Consider the following 15,862-nt stretch of genomic DNA (forward strand, 5'->3'; position numbering starts at 1 on the left):
GGCTTGGTCAGATTGGTTGCGTCCCTGATGTAAAAAAAAAAAAAAGGTTAGATCTGGAACCATTTGTGGAAATGGATTTGATTCATTACACAGAAATTCCTATTGAATGTGAGACCCTTCTTTTTGTCTTATGTTTTGACCAGAAGCATTGCACATAATTGTGTGATTTTTTTTAGACTATAGTATACAGCAATACAAAGTAGGTATTTTAAACTAAAGCATTTGTTTAATTTCTCTTATTGAAATCATTCCAAAGAGTAATTTCAGGCTTTATAAGGAGTTTTAGCTGCTTTTTAAAGAGACTGAAATGAATATTGGTGTCTCTACCATTGAATATGGAAGTAAGGCTGAACGATTTTAGCAACACATTGAATTGCGATTTCTCTGGCAGAAATTGCGATTTCGATTTTTATCACGATTTTCTTCAAATCAAGCTTGTGCAATGCTCTCAATGTACAGTAACATTTACAAACATGACAGGAAATTACATCATACCAGTTAAAACTTTAAATGCCGGAACTCTAAATTAAGACTGAAAACTGATTTAATAATTAATTTTAAATCTTGTTTTTAGAGTCAGTTTGACAGAAATCTGGTCTTATGTGTTATATGTTGTGCCTTTGGGGTTGCCATAGGGGACTTTGTTCACAGAAGTTATGCAACAAGAGAAGCCAACAATGTCTCTATATTTTCTTCTAGCCATACGACCGAAACATTTGCCTGTGAGCGTCACTTCATGTTCAGGCCTGGCATTGCATCTCTTGAGTATGTTTAATAAGGTTACAACGTGAGATAACAACAATTGACACATTCGCGATGCTAACCGCTATTATTCCTATTCAAATTCTCATAGACGTTAGCATCAAGCTAGAGGACTTTTCGTTTTTTGTTTTTTTTAAACATATGAGATTAATAACTTATATTTTGATGTCTGTTTAGTTTCATAATGCTTCCATTATTAAAGACTGGACAAAGAAACTTTAGCTTCTTTATTGGAGGAAAACTGTTCGCTATCTGTCGAGCTGTGTATCAGGCTAAAGACGTCACGCACACACGCACGGGCAGAATGAACAGCTCCTGGGTCAGTTGGGAGAAGCATGTATGTATGTATGTATATGCGTGTGTGTTTTGTGTTTTCTCATGTGCAAAGGCAGGTCATAGTTCACTCGCTCCAAAAACACACAAACTTAGACACACACACACACACACACACACACACACACACACACACAGACATGCTGCCAAGGATCCCAAGAGCCTCTGGAAGAGGATTTTTATTTGGATGTCCTTGAAGGTGACAGATGTCCTGAGGGGCGGACAGACATAGACAGGGCGTGTTAATATGTGTAGGGTCATCTTAGGTTACACGGCGTTGCCCACCATCCTTGGCGTCTCTTCACTGTCCGACCAATCGCAGCCAAGGACTCAGTGATGCAGTGCTCCTCTCACTGGAGGGATTCCTAGGAACTGCTGCGTGACGATGCCGGCTTAAACAGCCCAGAGTCTCCTGTCTCCCTTACACATCTTCCTCTCCTCCTCCCCTTCCCGTCATCAGCCTCCAGTTCCTTTCTCACAAGTCTCATCCGCCACGTGCGTTTGAACAGAAGGTGATCTAGCGCCCATCCATACTGCTCCCACAAGACTGGCTATATAGACGGTAGACAGAGTCATCATCTAGCCCTCCCTCTCTCTAAAACCAAGCTCCACCTCTCTCACTCTCTCTCTCTCTCTCCTCTCCCTCTCTCTCTCTCTCTCCCCAAGACTCCCTTCTCCCACTCCAGATGAGCGTGCCTCCTCGTCAGGGCGAGCAGATTTGGAAGTGAAGGTGTGCTGTTGTTGCCAGGTAAGAGTGTCATTTCCTTTTGCGCAGAAGTCACAGAAAATGTTGCTTTGTGGGTGTCTCTTGTTGCTTTTGTGGGTGTGTTTTTTTGTGTGTGTGTGTGTGTGTGTGGTGGGATGGAGTGTTGATGTATCAGTGTCTAGGCGACACATTCAGGAAGGGTGGCGTGCTCTGAGAGTGCCACAGGGGAAGTACCCTCTGCTACAACTCCCATTCCTGCTGTGTGGCACTAATTTTGGCGCCCGTTTCCAACGCCGTGCGCCCCTGTAAGGCTTCTCTTTCGCCGGTTTGTTCATCAGCTGAAGCTGCACAGGGTGGAGCGCAGCTTTAGATGGCACGGCGACTACAACATATAGAGCATGTTTTTCTGGTTGCGAGGGGAGACCACAGTGTGGATATGTGGGCGGATGGATGGATGAGAGAGGGAGAGGGAGAGGGACGGGAGGGTGGAACAGAGATGGAAGACGAGCAGCTGCTTTCATCCCGTGGAAGCTAATCCCTCTGTTTGTTCACCTCTCTCAATCAGATAAAAAAAAACGCGGGACCGGCTGTTGCTTCGGTGCCCCGTCTTTTCTCTCCTCCATCCTTCAATTGTGATGGGTTTATCTTAGGCAGGGAAGAAAGAGGCATGCCATTGATTGGGAAATGAGCTGTAATTCTATTTGAAAAGGGAACAAGACATCCCTCTGTCTGTGACTTTTTTCCCCGTGCTTTTGTTCTTGACTGTACCTTGTGTGCTGATAATCTATTGTTCAAACTCCCTGATAATAAAACCTACTTAAGTCGCAATCTTCAGCATGCACATTCTAATATGATTACATGCAATAGAAAAGCCACTTAAGTTCCATATGTTACCCAATACAATAGCTATTGTTGTGATCTGGAGGAAGCCCTCTCTTTTCCACAAAGGAGTCTTATCACTTACCTCAGGTTAACTGATAGAGCGCCACATGACGACTGCACAGCAATCGCAACGGGTGGCTTGAGGCTCTCTGCAAACATGTGAAGCATATCCATAGTACATTTGTAGAGCGGCTTGGCTGACGAATAAGGACATCTTTAAAAGGACCCTTTCCTTTCCCCTGCTCCCAGGTTACCTAATATCTCAGGGGACGGGAGGAGCCGGTTCAACAGGAGACAGAAAAGGAGGAGGAGGAGGGAGGGAGGGGCGGGAGCTAAGGTTGCTCAGGTGTTGCTGTTTCGCCTAACGCTTGAGATACATTAGCCAGGAATCTCTGATGTTTCCAACTGTTCCCCCGACAGAGTGAGAGCAGAGGCGGCACCGCGTGCATCCCTCAGCCCAAATCGAAATGACCCCTCAGCTCATTTCCCAAGGCAGAGCTTATGTTTACGTACTCTGTGGGAGCTCCTGCAGATGCTCCATTTCAAAAGCACGAACTGAATCAGACAGGCTGAGGCTGCGTCCGCACTGATGGATGCAGTGGCCTGCTGGTTGCTTGTAGCCATTTGAAACGCCTCGAGAGCATTTTTTTTATCACATTGTTGGTTTTTAGGGAACACTGAGTGTAGTCTCCTCCTGGAACGAAAGGCTTTCTGCGAAACCATCCTGATGAACTGTCTTTAATCTATTCACCCCATCACACAGTTAACCCACAGAGCCAGTACGCCTGCGTTTTTGTGAACACATGAAGTAAAAGCGTCTCCAGAAAGACAAGAAAGCAACGGGCAGAAATGAAATCCCATTCTCCTTTTAAATATCAGGAAAAGCTTTCAGGGAGAAACACTGCGCCAGTTATGTCGATGTCAGTGGCAGCTTGGCTAGCAGCCCACTCACCAGACGGCCTGTTTTCACCAATGAGAGACAGCGATTCTTTTTACATTACACGGCTTTCATTGGTATTTCTTCAGGTCTGTATCAAAAGTCTGTTTGTTTTTTGAAGGGGAAAAGATGCATCTCTCTCTGAGGAAAACCTTGTGAACTACAAAGAATAGAATCCGGACCTAAATCTAGATTTAATGGAAGTTACCAGCGGCTCAGTTGGCAGCCCTTTCTGGCAGCTGGCTGACTTGGAACTTTTTGAAACTGTCTGAGTTTGAGTAGCGACGACGTTCTGCGGTCGGTCTGACTTTTCTTTTTTCCCCTCTCCAGCCTGATTTTATTTACAGCAAGCATGACGGATCGGGGGCACATGTTGAGCCCCCCCCCCCCAAACTAATCTCGTGTCTACTCGGTTGTCACCGGCGGTGTCGTCCTGTTTTATCAGGCTTGTTAGAGAGCTGTTAATGAGAAGTACAGGCCCCAAGTCCCGAGCCTGATGTCTCGAGTCGCTGTAAACTTGTCCTCTGGTCACGTTATCTTGAATGCACTTTTTAGAAAAGCCAAAGGCCGACAGGATTAAAGACCATCTGCCAGGATTACTTTGACTATCTGTGAAGCGTCTCAGTTATGATCAGTTCATTTAGAAGACGGAGGGAAATAAAAGGATTTGCAACAGGACCAGCAGGAAAGTGAGTGAGTGGGTGTGGGTGTTTGACTCCGATCTGGATTGGGATACAAAATGGAGGATATAAATAACATTTCTCTTATGATTTGACCTTGTGTGGCCATTTGGTTGTGGGCGCATGTGAGGAGGGCCGTGCTCAGATCGGTGACATTGTCATCACATCGCACTGACTCGTGCTCGTAGACTTGTGGACTTCTTCACTTCCTTATGATCGTCATCTACATCTTGTCGTGATTATTGGTCGTATGGATACATTCATTGATCAAAAGTTTGATGTTAAGAGAAGCCTGGTCGTCTGTCAGTCAGCCTTTATGTGCTCCTTCTTTTCTTCTCACACTTAAATGCAAATCTGAGTAACATGGCTCAAAAGGAAGCGGTGGATGATGTTCATTAGTATATTCATTTAGATTCTAGTGTGAATGAGATCGTTGGTTTCACATCATAACTCATCGGTAATCAGTTGCAGTAAGTAAACAAATGAACTGATCGGATCTGATTTCTTCATCCTGACCCCATCCGAAATATTTAAATCATTCAGGGCAGCTCTACAACACAGTCCAATGACTTCTGCGATTTTTTTTTTTTTTCAGCGACTTGTCATGTACAATACTCTCAGACTTTCAGACGCAGACAGTTTTAAAGAAGTGACACTTAGATGAGAATCAGTCTGTTGGAAACGAGTCATAAATCCTGTAAAACTAACATTTCTTGTTCAGTGTCAGAGAAGACGCAGCCTCATTATGGCTTTAACTTGACATAAAAACCACCAACCTGCACCTCTAAAATAAGATTTGATCCTTTTCCCCTTAATTCGACCATAAGTACAGTAAAAAGGCACTAATTGGAAGAAGCTTTCTAACGGCTTTTTATTGCCATGCTAACTGGTGCCAGCCTTGCTTTAAACGCTTGACACTGATAGGATAATTAGCGCAGTCTAAGTCCTGATTCAAAGCTCTGACAGGATGTGTAGAACTCAGGACTGCTTGATCTCGGTAGACCCACGGAGATAAGACTCAGATTACATGATCAATCCACACTCACGCACACACTCGTTCACAATCTATTGACAGACACATTAAAGATAGATAGATAGATAGATAGATAGAAAGATACGTTATTGATCCCGAGGGAAATTCAAGTTAAAACTAGGACAGGAACCTGTTCCTATAGAAATGACACTAGAGTTGGAAATCCCTTTTTTTCTGACTTTCTGAGCATGCAAAACTAATTCTATGAGACACTTTTACAAATACAAATCTTAAGTTGCTGATGGAAAAGTTAAGAACAGCACAATGCACAGCAAGGCACATTAACAAAACAATAATCAAGCTTAATGAGTAAAATCGTATGGTGCCAAAGATGTCACCATAAGGTTTGAAAATAACCTCACAAATGAGGTTACTTACTGCATAGGCATGCATGATGTACGTCTTCTCACAATAAACACCATGGCTTATAAGCACCTTTTCATTTGTGCAGAACAACAAAAGCCCGTTCTTCCAGCTGTAAGAAACTGTATTTAAATGTATATTTATCAACAGCAGCGCTGTCAAACAAATTACCGTTCGAGTCGGAAAGGATCAGCGCCACAGCCTGAACATTGTCTAATGAAGCCAGTAAAAAAAACAAACCCAGTGTTGGTTTACAGATTCAACAACAGCCTGCTATAATTGAATGCAATAAATGAATGGCGTCTGACTGAAATAATGCAACAATGACTCCAGTCTGGTTTTTCCTCCGAAGGAAAATCTGTCCAGAAATGATGTAACAGGATCTTATTGAATTTAAGACCGATGTCTTTATTCACAATAGTCCGTACAACGTGCATCTAATTTTAAGGAGTCTTTGAATCCTGCTTTTGTCATAACTGTCTGCCAGATAGATCTTCATTTGCAGCAGCGTTTTTAAGCGTGCACATATAGCAATATGTGGGCTTAGGAAAGGTGTTTTATTGTGAAAGGTGAGGGCAAGAAAGTGATTTTTATGGCAGAACTTACTTCCAGTGTGAGAGCTGTAATTTTCAAATCCCTTCAGGGGGAAATTGCTTTTGCCCTCCTACAATTTTTTAATATCCTGATTCATACTTATTGCTGGTAAAATCGCATCATCTACCTGTAGCATTGCTCCTGCCGCTGACTGGAGGTGCTTTGTGTGAGGAAGTTATTAGAGATTAATACCCCCCGGGTGTGTTGGACCGCTGAGGGACACGAGCCTTGCCCCCCCCCCCCCCCCCCGTGCTCCACGTCTGTCCTCATGTGGCCCCAGCCTCGCCCGTACATAGTGGGCGAGCCATCCCCCTTTGCCTCATGAAAGACTAGATTAATTATTACTGAAGGGCACGCTGCAAATGAAAGAGGCCCTGGAGGACATTTTTGACGTTTTGTGAATTTAATAAGGTGATTGAATAAAATAGTTATTGTGATTCTTTGTGTTTTGTGCTTACCTGTAAGGCTTGTACACACCTGGGATTCCTTAGCTTGCAGACATTGACTTACGTTCTGCATTGAGCAAAGGTTTTTATACCCGATGCTTGTTGTTGATGAATTATATAATTCACCCAATAACTAAACCTTCCATCAAACCCTCTTTGTATCTGCATCTCTGGCTCAGCTGTGGATTCGACCTCCAAAAGAAAGTTGGCGGTTCAATCCCAGCTCCTGCAGTCCAGTGTCCTTGAGCAAGACACTAAACCAGCAACAAGTGGTGTGTGAATGTATATGCGGGGTTACTTTTATTCTAATGGGCACTTTACAAAGCAACGTCTGCCATCAGTGTGTGTTTGTTTAAGGAAGATGGCTGAAAGTGACTTTTAGTGTAAAAGCGATTTGAATAATAAGACTGAAAAGCACTTACAGTCCATTTACCATGTAACAATGATAATTTTGTGTTTGTTTAATTATCATTTCATTTTAGCTTTGGCCAAAGATTTCACAATGAAGAAATGTTCTCTGGTTAATCTCAAGTGAACGCCACACGTTTCGGAATACTCAAATGTGCCATGATTGCAATCAGAAATATATATTTTTCATACTCTTCTCTTTCTCCAAGAACTCTTTTTCTTGCTTTCCATCAAATCTAGTATGAGCCAGTTTACTCACACAGAGAGAAAACCGCTCTCTGGTCAACAAAAAGTACAATAAGAAAGTTCCATTGGCTGTTTAAGATGTTCTCCCTCTACCGTCTAAAATCTTCAGTGTAGGCGATCTTTTGTAATGATTAATGTTTAATGATCAGAGCCTTTTCTGAAGTTCTTCAAATATTCACCTGACTGTTAATGAAACCCTAAATTGATCTAATGTTACAGAATGATACGTTCAGTTCTATATTGCCAAAACGTTTTGAAATTTCTGAAACAGCTAGAAATGTGTAACCAAAAGTAGTTGATGAAGTTCTTTAAAAAAGGACCTGGTTTGGTGAAGATAAAAAAAAAGAGGAAAAGTTAAGGACAAAACGTATTAGTTTAAATCCCATAAGACCCGAATGGTCCATGAAAAGGGGAAACCATGCCAATCCGTGCAAGTCGTGTATTTAGGGAGTCCAAAGACATGTCAGGGCATTGCACCTTTTCTACAAGCTGATATCAATACAGTGAAATCAAATAGAGAACGGTGCCCCCTTACCTCCAGGGTAATGTCAGTAATAACCTCAACTGCTGTTCTTTGTGTAATAGTGTATTTGGATCACATTGTTCGCTACCTTTTTGTCTGAAATGATTAGATTAGAGGTGCTCCACTCTGGTCCCCTGTTGATTTAGCCACTCTGTATTGACAGTGTAAGTGTCAATGTGGAGACGAGCCTAGAATCCAAATTACCGCCGTCTGCTCTCTCATTTCCCATTCATGAGTTTTATAAGTGTAACAGCTACTGTATTTTGGGGGAAATTAACTCATCCGGACTGTGTGTGTAACAAAGGTGAACACATCTATTTCAACCAAATGGCACATTCAAAAACTCAAGCTCAGGCCTGTCCCTGACTAAGGATTTACGTAGTCGAACGGATTAGTCAGATTTTGCCCGATCGTCAAATTTTTTTTGCGCTCAGCTGCAACACAAGACACTAACCACATCATTAAACTATTTGTCTTCTACAACAAAATTAAATAATTTAAATTTAAATAAGTTCATTTATTATTTTCCTCACTCATTAAGGGACCTTTTAACCGCATTACACATGCCCAGTCACAATATAGAGGGGGATTCACCTCTGTTAGATCACAAACAAACATGGATTCTTTACCAACAGCAAGTCCCCATGGTCTAAATCCAGAGAGAGGTTTAATACAAACATTATATCCATGAAGATCCACGGATTGCTCAAAATTGACCTCCCCTTTTTCAATGACCTTTCGATGACCCCTCATTTAGCCAGCATCAGCCTTGGATTCACCATTTACAGCCTGTAACAGCAAGTGAGAGCCTGAGTTAAAAGGAGGTGCCTGTCTCTTTATTTGGAGAAAACAGCAGGCGGGTCTGTCAAAATTAGACGACGTAGCTGGTGTAGTATAGCTGGAATGAAATCATCCTTGTGCTCGACAGTGAAGACTGGCAGTCGACTGAGGCTCTGACGATGATTTGTGGACACCACTGTCCAAGTCTCTCAGACCAAATGCTCCTTGTTCATTCAGCTTTTCTGAATCCTCCCCAAAATATGTCGGCCTGACGCGGGGGAAACAAGAAGAAAACAACCTGGAAGTTGGTTGCCGCTCGGCTCTGATACAGTGCTACTTCTGGGCGCCCTTGGAGGATGCATGAGTCATAAAGCAACACGACACCCAGCAGTGTGTGCAAGATACAGTGGCATGATGGGATATAAAAAGCAATTAAAATCAGTGTCACCCTGCACCGCCCTGTGCGTGACATGAATGACCTTGGCGGATTTAAAGTGTATCTCAATAATTTTCAACATGTGCTGCAAAGCACTTCTTTGTTATACTCAACTTATTGTCCCTTTTACTTTCCATCTCCCTGTCAGCTGAGAGCACATTGGACTGAAGAGAGTAGCAAGTGAGTCACATCGCTGGATTGTTTTGCTTCCTCTCAAGGTCATTGCATGCTCATTAAATGCAACGCTGCTGGATTTAACAGGACAAAGTGCATCAGCGCTAATTCTCAAGTTACCCTTTTGTGAAGTTGAGTGAAGATGATTCAACGCTTCTCTCTTATACTGAAAGGCAAAATGTGTCATAAGCATTTTATTTAACCATTGAGCTCTTGTGCGGCCCCCCCACCCACAGTGAAGCACAGAGATTGAAAGGCAGTGCTGAGTGTTACAGAGAAGGCGGTCCCTTCCTTCTCACTCAACCCTTTTCTCATTTCTTGCCCCGTCCATCCGTTCTCCATGACTGTTAAGTCGAGCTGCATGTGTGCCCTCCTCTGCCGACCGCTGAGATTTGCCTCTGATGCAAACATCCTTGTTTGTCACCATGGCAACCAAGTCTCCCCTGCCTGCCTGCTGTAGGTTGTCATGCCAGCCGCCTCCCCCGTGCTCTTCCTCACCCATTAGCGCTGTACTGTAGATGTCACGTGCGAGTGCTGTACACCGTCCTACCGTCGAGATATCCTCATAAGCCGCTCTCATTATGTCACACACAGTGCCGTCCTTTCATATAAAGGCGCTCCCCCCCCCCCCTTTTTTTTTTTTTTTTTTCAAAACAGCTTCAAAACACATTGCATATTATCACATACTAAACTACAGGAATGCTTTCACTTGAGAGACCTGCCAACCAGCACAGCCGGAGTCAATTGCTGGAATAAAAGCACGGGCAGCAAAAGTCAAAGCGCACTAGGCGGGAAGGAAAGAAGAGCAAGTGGCCTTAATTTCTGCTCTTCTTGTTTACTCTACCATTCACCAACCTTCCTCCGTCATTTCTAAACACTGGATTAGTCAGACATGTTTGGGTCTCCTGTAAAGTATGATGTGAATGTGGAAGCACCCCGGGTCCCTGCAGTGCCGTCTCAGAGCCAAGCTTGGTTTTTTTTTGTTTTTCTTTCTAAACATGTCCACCCATTCAGACTAAAAAACACTCATTACCACAGCACTGCAGGGCAAACCCAACCCTCTTTGGGCTAATAACTAGGCATCTGGTTAAATCTGATATAATGCTGGTGTACTGCTCAGTCTGGGATCTAGAATAGAGGCAGATATTACAGTGCTGTCTTTGGCAGTTTGGCTTTTGCGCTCAGCTGCCCAAGCTGAAGCGTTCCAAGCAAACCCTGCTCCTTTACGATATCTCGGGGTAAACTTTTCCATATTTGAGAGGATGATTACCCTGATTTACTACCTTGTAACACTCTATTGTAATGAATGACTTTTTTCCTCTCTCCTTGATAGGATGGTCTTGAGGCTTGAGAAGCCATTTTGCTGCTGGGGGAAATTTCCAAGATTACATTTGCTGTTCCTTATCTCCTAAATTAACTCATTACCTTGACATCCTGCGTTCCCTCCCTGGGAACACATTGGCTGTGAATTTATAATGAAACATGGACGTCCCTCTCCTTTCCATTGTGCACGACGAAAGATGCACACTGCGCAAGCCTGCAACTGTCAGCCGTGCTCTCGCCATTGATTTTGACTCCACGGCCAGATGAATAACCTTGAAGATGGGGGAGAAAGAATAGAAAACAGAAGCTCAAGAGCTGGCTCGAAAATAGACACCTGTGTTTGTGTGCTTCTCTGACGGAAATGCAATCACACCAGAAGTATGATTTCCCCCCCCCCCCGTTTTTATAATTCTATGGTAAAATCTGCAAAGCTTTCTCTGAGAAATTAGCCGGTTTCCATTCATATAGTATATGTATAAGTTTGGAATTGTGAAAGCCGTGTGAACTAGTGCTTGAAGGTAATAAAGATCTGTAGGCCAAAAACTGGTGTGCAATCTGTGGATATATGTGATGTATTTCAAAGTGGCTCAAGAGATACAACACACTTCCAGTAAAGTCGAGCCAGATTGCTCTTTAAATTGGATTCAATTAGACCAACTAGGCAAAACATTCCAGTTCTGTCAATCACAATCCTTTCCTTGAAGCTTCCTCTAATTGCATATGCAAATTGTCTGAGATTATGAATTTGCAGCCGCTGTAGGGTTTGGTGATTGCGAGAAGCGATAACGACAGATTTCCTACCATTCATTTCTTAAACGTCGTTGATGAAGAGGCAGCCTCTTACCACTGGGGGATTATGCATGCCGCGTGCATCGCAAAACAAGCTCTGGAAAGCAGCCGCCATTATCAACAAGTATTCCAATTAAAAGTTACCCAGGCTGAATATTACTCAACCTTAATGGAGCCAAATAAGACAAAAATAAATGTATAACGGCTGTTAACGTCAAGATCCGTTCATTAACCAAAGTGACTGGGAAATTGTTCTCTGAAAGATATATTGATTGTGTGTTTGCTTTGAGCACCAAATACAATTTAATTCACTTGTAATAGGTTCGATGCAGAGCAAGATAATATTTGAAGTAGCAGTAAGTGAGAAGAAGTAATTTGATTTTGTGATTTGGAAAACAAACCTTTTAATATCTGCATGGAGCCATGTTGATCTTCATTATGTTTCTTTGGACTCAGTTTGGCGTTTGGTGTATTTTGTTGACCAATGATGCTCATGGAAAGCTATTAGTGATTTGTACTTGATTGAGAGGAGCAGCAACAAAGGCAGTTTTTTTTTTTTTTTTTTCTTTGTGATCAGTTCCAAAGTTTCAGAGATCCTCTAACAAGCTGGCTTTCTTTGTGGACATGTTACTTCTGAAACATGAATTAAAAGTGCAGGAGCTTTTCTGCAAGGTTTTGGTCATTGAAAACAAGAATGTACCCAATATTAGGAGCCTCGGACTTCAGATTTTGTTGCTGTATCAAAACAGAAGTTGAAATCATAACATTGTTACCAGTATATCTAAGGTAACAAATGGTATTGTAACAACCTTAGTTGGAGGTGAAAAATAGAAGAAAATGTTCTGTCTTTATCACTGTGCCACGTAATGAGCCATTCTCTGGCAGCACCCAGAGGCACCTCTTCTCTTCAGAAAAAGGTGTTCAGTGGCAGCAGGCAGGCCAATTTCCCCGTTAGACCCTCACACCACAGCACACAAACATCCTCGCCTCGCTCAGCCCTGCAGCACCTCTGGACCTGCTCACAGATTATGAGAAGCTTCAATCAATAACTCCGCGGTCCATCCTCCTACTCTGGCTGGCCGACCCTGCTAAGAGCCCCCGTGGGTGCTGAGACCAGACAAGCACAGAAAACTTGTCTCTGTGCCGGCTGTGGACCCGTTACCTTCCACAGTCTGTCGTATTATTTCAATCGAAAACTTTTATAAAACCATAAAAAACAACATCCTCTATGTGCTGCTGTTATAATGACCCACAAGGGAACGTTTTTTTTTTTTTGCAGTGCAATGAGGCGTCCCAGCCACTAGATCCTGCTGCAACCTGAAATCTGTCCGTCCCTTTGAAGACTCAGACACGACGTTAGAGTCCTCTGAGAGCCAAGCCAGTGTTGTGTAACAGACTCTCACAAAACAACACCGTCGTCTGTTTAACTGTAAATACAGAGAAGTCAGACAAAGGAGGATGGAGCTGAGAGAGACTCCAAAGAGGAGAAAAACATCAGACTCAATAAAATTAAAGGCATGAATAGTTTTTAGCGATTCCACTTTGAAATAGCACATTGAAAAGAGTATTTTTTTCTTTCAGAGTGCATTATTTTTTTTCCCCATTTCAAATGTTTTTCTTTCTCCACCAAAGATCCCTATGATCAAAACTTTCTACTGCGCGGATGTAAACTAGCCATGTGGACAGATGGCCTCTGATAGTGTGGAGTTATTATGCAGTATTTTGAAGTTGTAAATGAAAGTTGTGTGGAGGCTGTGTTAGGTTAAATTAGCATGCAACCACTTGACTGGAGCAATGTGTAACCACATTTACCAGCCTTTTAAATGTTACCTTATGTAGGACAAGTGGGTGGTGCTAGTAATGCTGTTTTAACTACAGACACTGTTTACCGGTCCTAAATACTGTACATGTATCTCAATTTTGACTTTTTACTCTTCACTTCAGACTACTTGACATGACTGAATTTACATTTCTTTTTAACCAATTCCCTACTCTACACTTTGTGTGGTGGAAATACAGTATTTTTTTATTAAGCCATGTTCTCACATGCGATCCTGAAAATGTCTGACAATTTCAGGCAGGCTGCTCCTGAAATCTTATATCTTGTGGTGACCTTACCTGAATATTTCCCGCTGTGTTCTCCTATCAGCTTATTCGGGCTTCTGATGACATTTTACCATGAGACGTTTTGTGCATGTGTGAAAGCGCCAATTGGTTTTGTCAGAAAGATACAGTAGATATACGCTAATTAATCCTCTCACATAATTCATAAAATCCAACAACCCGTGAACCCATACATTAAACTACATTTAACATTTTACATTTAACTTAATTGGTTTCAGTTCCACTTCAGTGCACACAGATTTTAATTTTACAAACAGATTGGGTTATAAATTGAAGGTAAAATGGAGATACAGCACACTGATGAATGTTTTACTTCCGACTAGTCAAGCAGTGCAAAATTAATTAGATATTGCGGGTTTCCCTTCAATTTTCTATCTTTTTTTTTTTTTGTCCTTTTAGTTGTAATTTTTTACAGTATATGTGATAGAAGATATTATAACCCCTTTAAGAGAACACTGAAAGACCTCTTTCCGTGCATCCTAACCTCAAATCAGCAGCCTCTGATTGACCCCTGCTTGCCACAGGTGTGCCCCTCAGTGATGTTTTAACCATGTGACTCATGACTCCATCTCAGGCTACGGGGTTGAAACATGCTAACTGGCCCATTGTTTACCCTCTTTTCTCCTGCAATCCTCTCGACTAGCCCTCTCACTATGGGTATAATCCTTTCCTTTGATTCATATATAGAGAGATTTAGTGGAAATTTGAGGGCAGTGTCTTGATCCATAGTATGTACTATTGTTGTAGAGTTGTTCATTTAATGTCTGTTAAAGTTGTACTACAGGGGCTAAAACATTGTTTTCGCTATCAGCATCCCCCTTGGGCGTTTGTTTTTGAACCGTATGCAAGCTTGCGTTTTGCCTCATAGTCATGATTGCCTTCCTGTTTAAATGAACGAATCGCATGCCATACCTTTGTCAACAAAACGGGCAAAATATGTATTTAATGAGCCCCAGATTCTTCAGATCAGGGTCTATGGTAACAAAAGAGTCGGTAAGTCATGGTAATTCTCCCCTGATTTGTGTGCTTACATTATTCACATTAGCCAAATATTTAAGCCCACTTCATCCTGTCATGTTACTTGAAAGAGGATTTGGGCTTGTTCAGAGGCTTAAAGGGCCAGCAGCTCCTGTAATCTGATACAGCCAGAGAACTAGTCTTTTAAACGTTGAATCAATACGTTGCTAAATACGCTTCGGCACTTGGTGGAGCGCCAGCTTCTGGATCAAAACGACTTCCTTTGCTTGTTGATGAAACAAACTTCTGGATGTATACAGTAGCTGTGTTTCGGCCTACTTCAACACTGCGGGGTGTCCAGAAGCTTTGAGATGTTGCAGTGCATTGCCAGCCCTTCAAACGTGCATTCAATGTGTGTGGCTGAATGTTCTCATTCGATTAGGTAACGACTTTTGATATCGACCTCTGCCAATGAGAAGCAAGTTTGAGCTGTTTGTCAAATACAATGAAACCAGACAAACCTCTCAAACGTTTAAGGTACACACACAAGAGGTCGATGACATGATTAACAGGAAAGTAAAGGAGAAACAGTTTCTGTAATGTTTTACAAATGTCCTTTTTCACTTGTTGAATTAATTGTTCTATCTAGGGACAATTATGATTAAGTAAACGAGGGGTAACTTGGGAAACTATTAACTTCTATTTAATGGCCACAAAATAAAAAAAGTGGTTGTTAAAATTGTCTCTGTGGATATTTGCAGAAACGCTTTAATTTCCTTCATTGTCTTCTATAAACTGAAAAACGAGCCGAGCCTTGCTTTGTAAAAAATAACCATGTGTACTAGAAACACCTTTTATATCCAACTATTGTTTGATCAATAAGTCATTAATTCTTTAAAAGGGTGTCTCCAGTAAAAAAAAAAAGAAAAAAGGAAAAAAAAAGGACGATTCTCATAAAAGCTATATAAACAAAAACCCGGGGCCTTACAGTTTGTCTGACTGGCTCACTGGCTGGTTCATCATAGCTCCGCGCCCTTTAGCAAACAAGACACTTCCCTGCTCAGTCAGTGCAAGTAACTTTGTGAGTTGTAGCTAAACGCCTGATTAACCACAGAGGTTGCAGCAGGGTCAGGTTCAGCACCCCCGCCTGCAGGACAGCTCCCTCATTCACCCAAACCAGCAGTCAGCTCTGCACCGGCTCCACACAAACTTTCTCATTAACTCGTGTAATGAGTCGAGTGGTTGGATGCTGAGAGTCCCAGACCCCCTACGTCCCCGGGGTGTCTCCTTCTGCAGCACCATCAGTCAGGGAGTCACTGTGTCAGATGTTTTATTCAACGCAGCTGTGTGTTATTTTGGCACCTGG

At 42.4% G+C, this 15,862-nt stretch overlaps 1 protein-coding gene across 6 annotated transcripts in view; it reads left to right on the plus strand.

Moving 5' to 3' along the window:
- Positions 1-1,761: 1,761 nt before the first annotated feature.
- syt1a (synaptotagmin Ia) overlaps positions 1,762-15,862 on the plus strand; it is a 139,608-nt gene continuing 125,507 nt past the window's right edge. For 4 of the 6 annotated variants that reach the window (XM_079334818.1, XM_079334817.1, XM_079334822.1 and 1 more), the window contains exon 1: positions 1,762-1,843. The gene's annotated coding sequence lies outside the window, so the exon portion shown is untranslated. Of the gene's footprint in view, positions 1,844-9,277; positions 9,310-15,862 lie in introns of all 6 variants that reach the window. The other 2 variants (XM_079334819.1, XM_079334821.1) reach the window with 2 other exon arrangements.

The sequence above is a fragment of the Symphodus melops genome, assembly GCF_947650265.1.
Source record: "Symphodus melops genome assembly, chromosome: 22".
Taxonomy (NCBI): domain Eukaryota; kingdom Metazoa; phylum Chordata; class Actinopteri; order Labriformes; family Labridae; genus Symphodus; species Symphodus melops.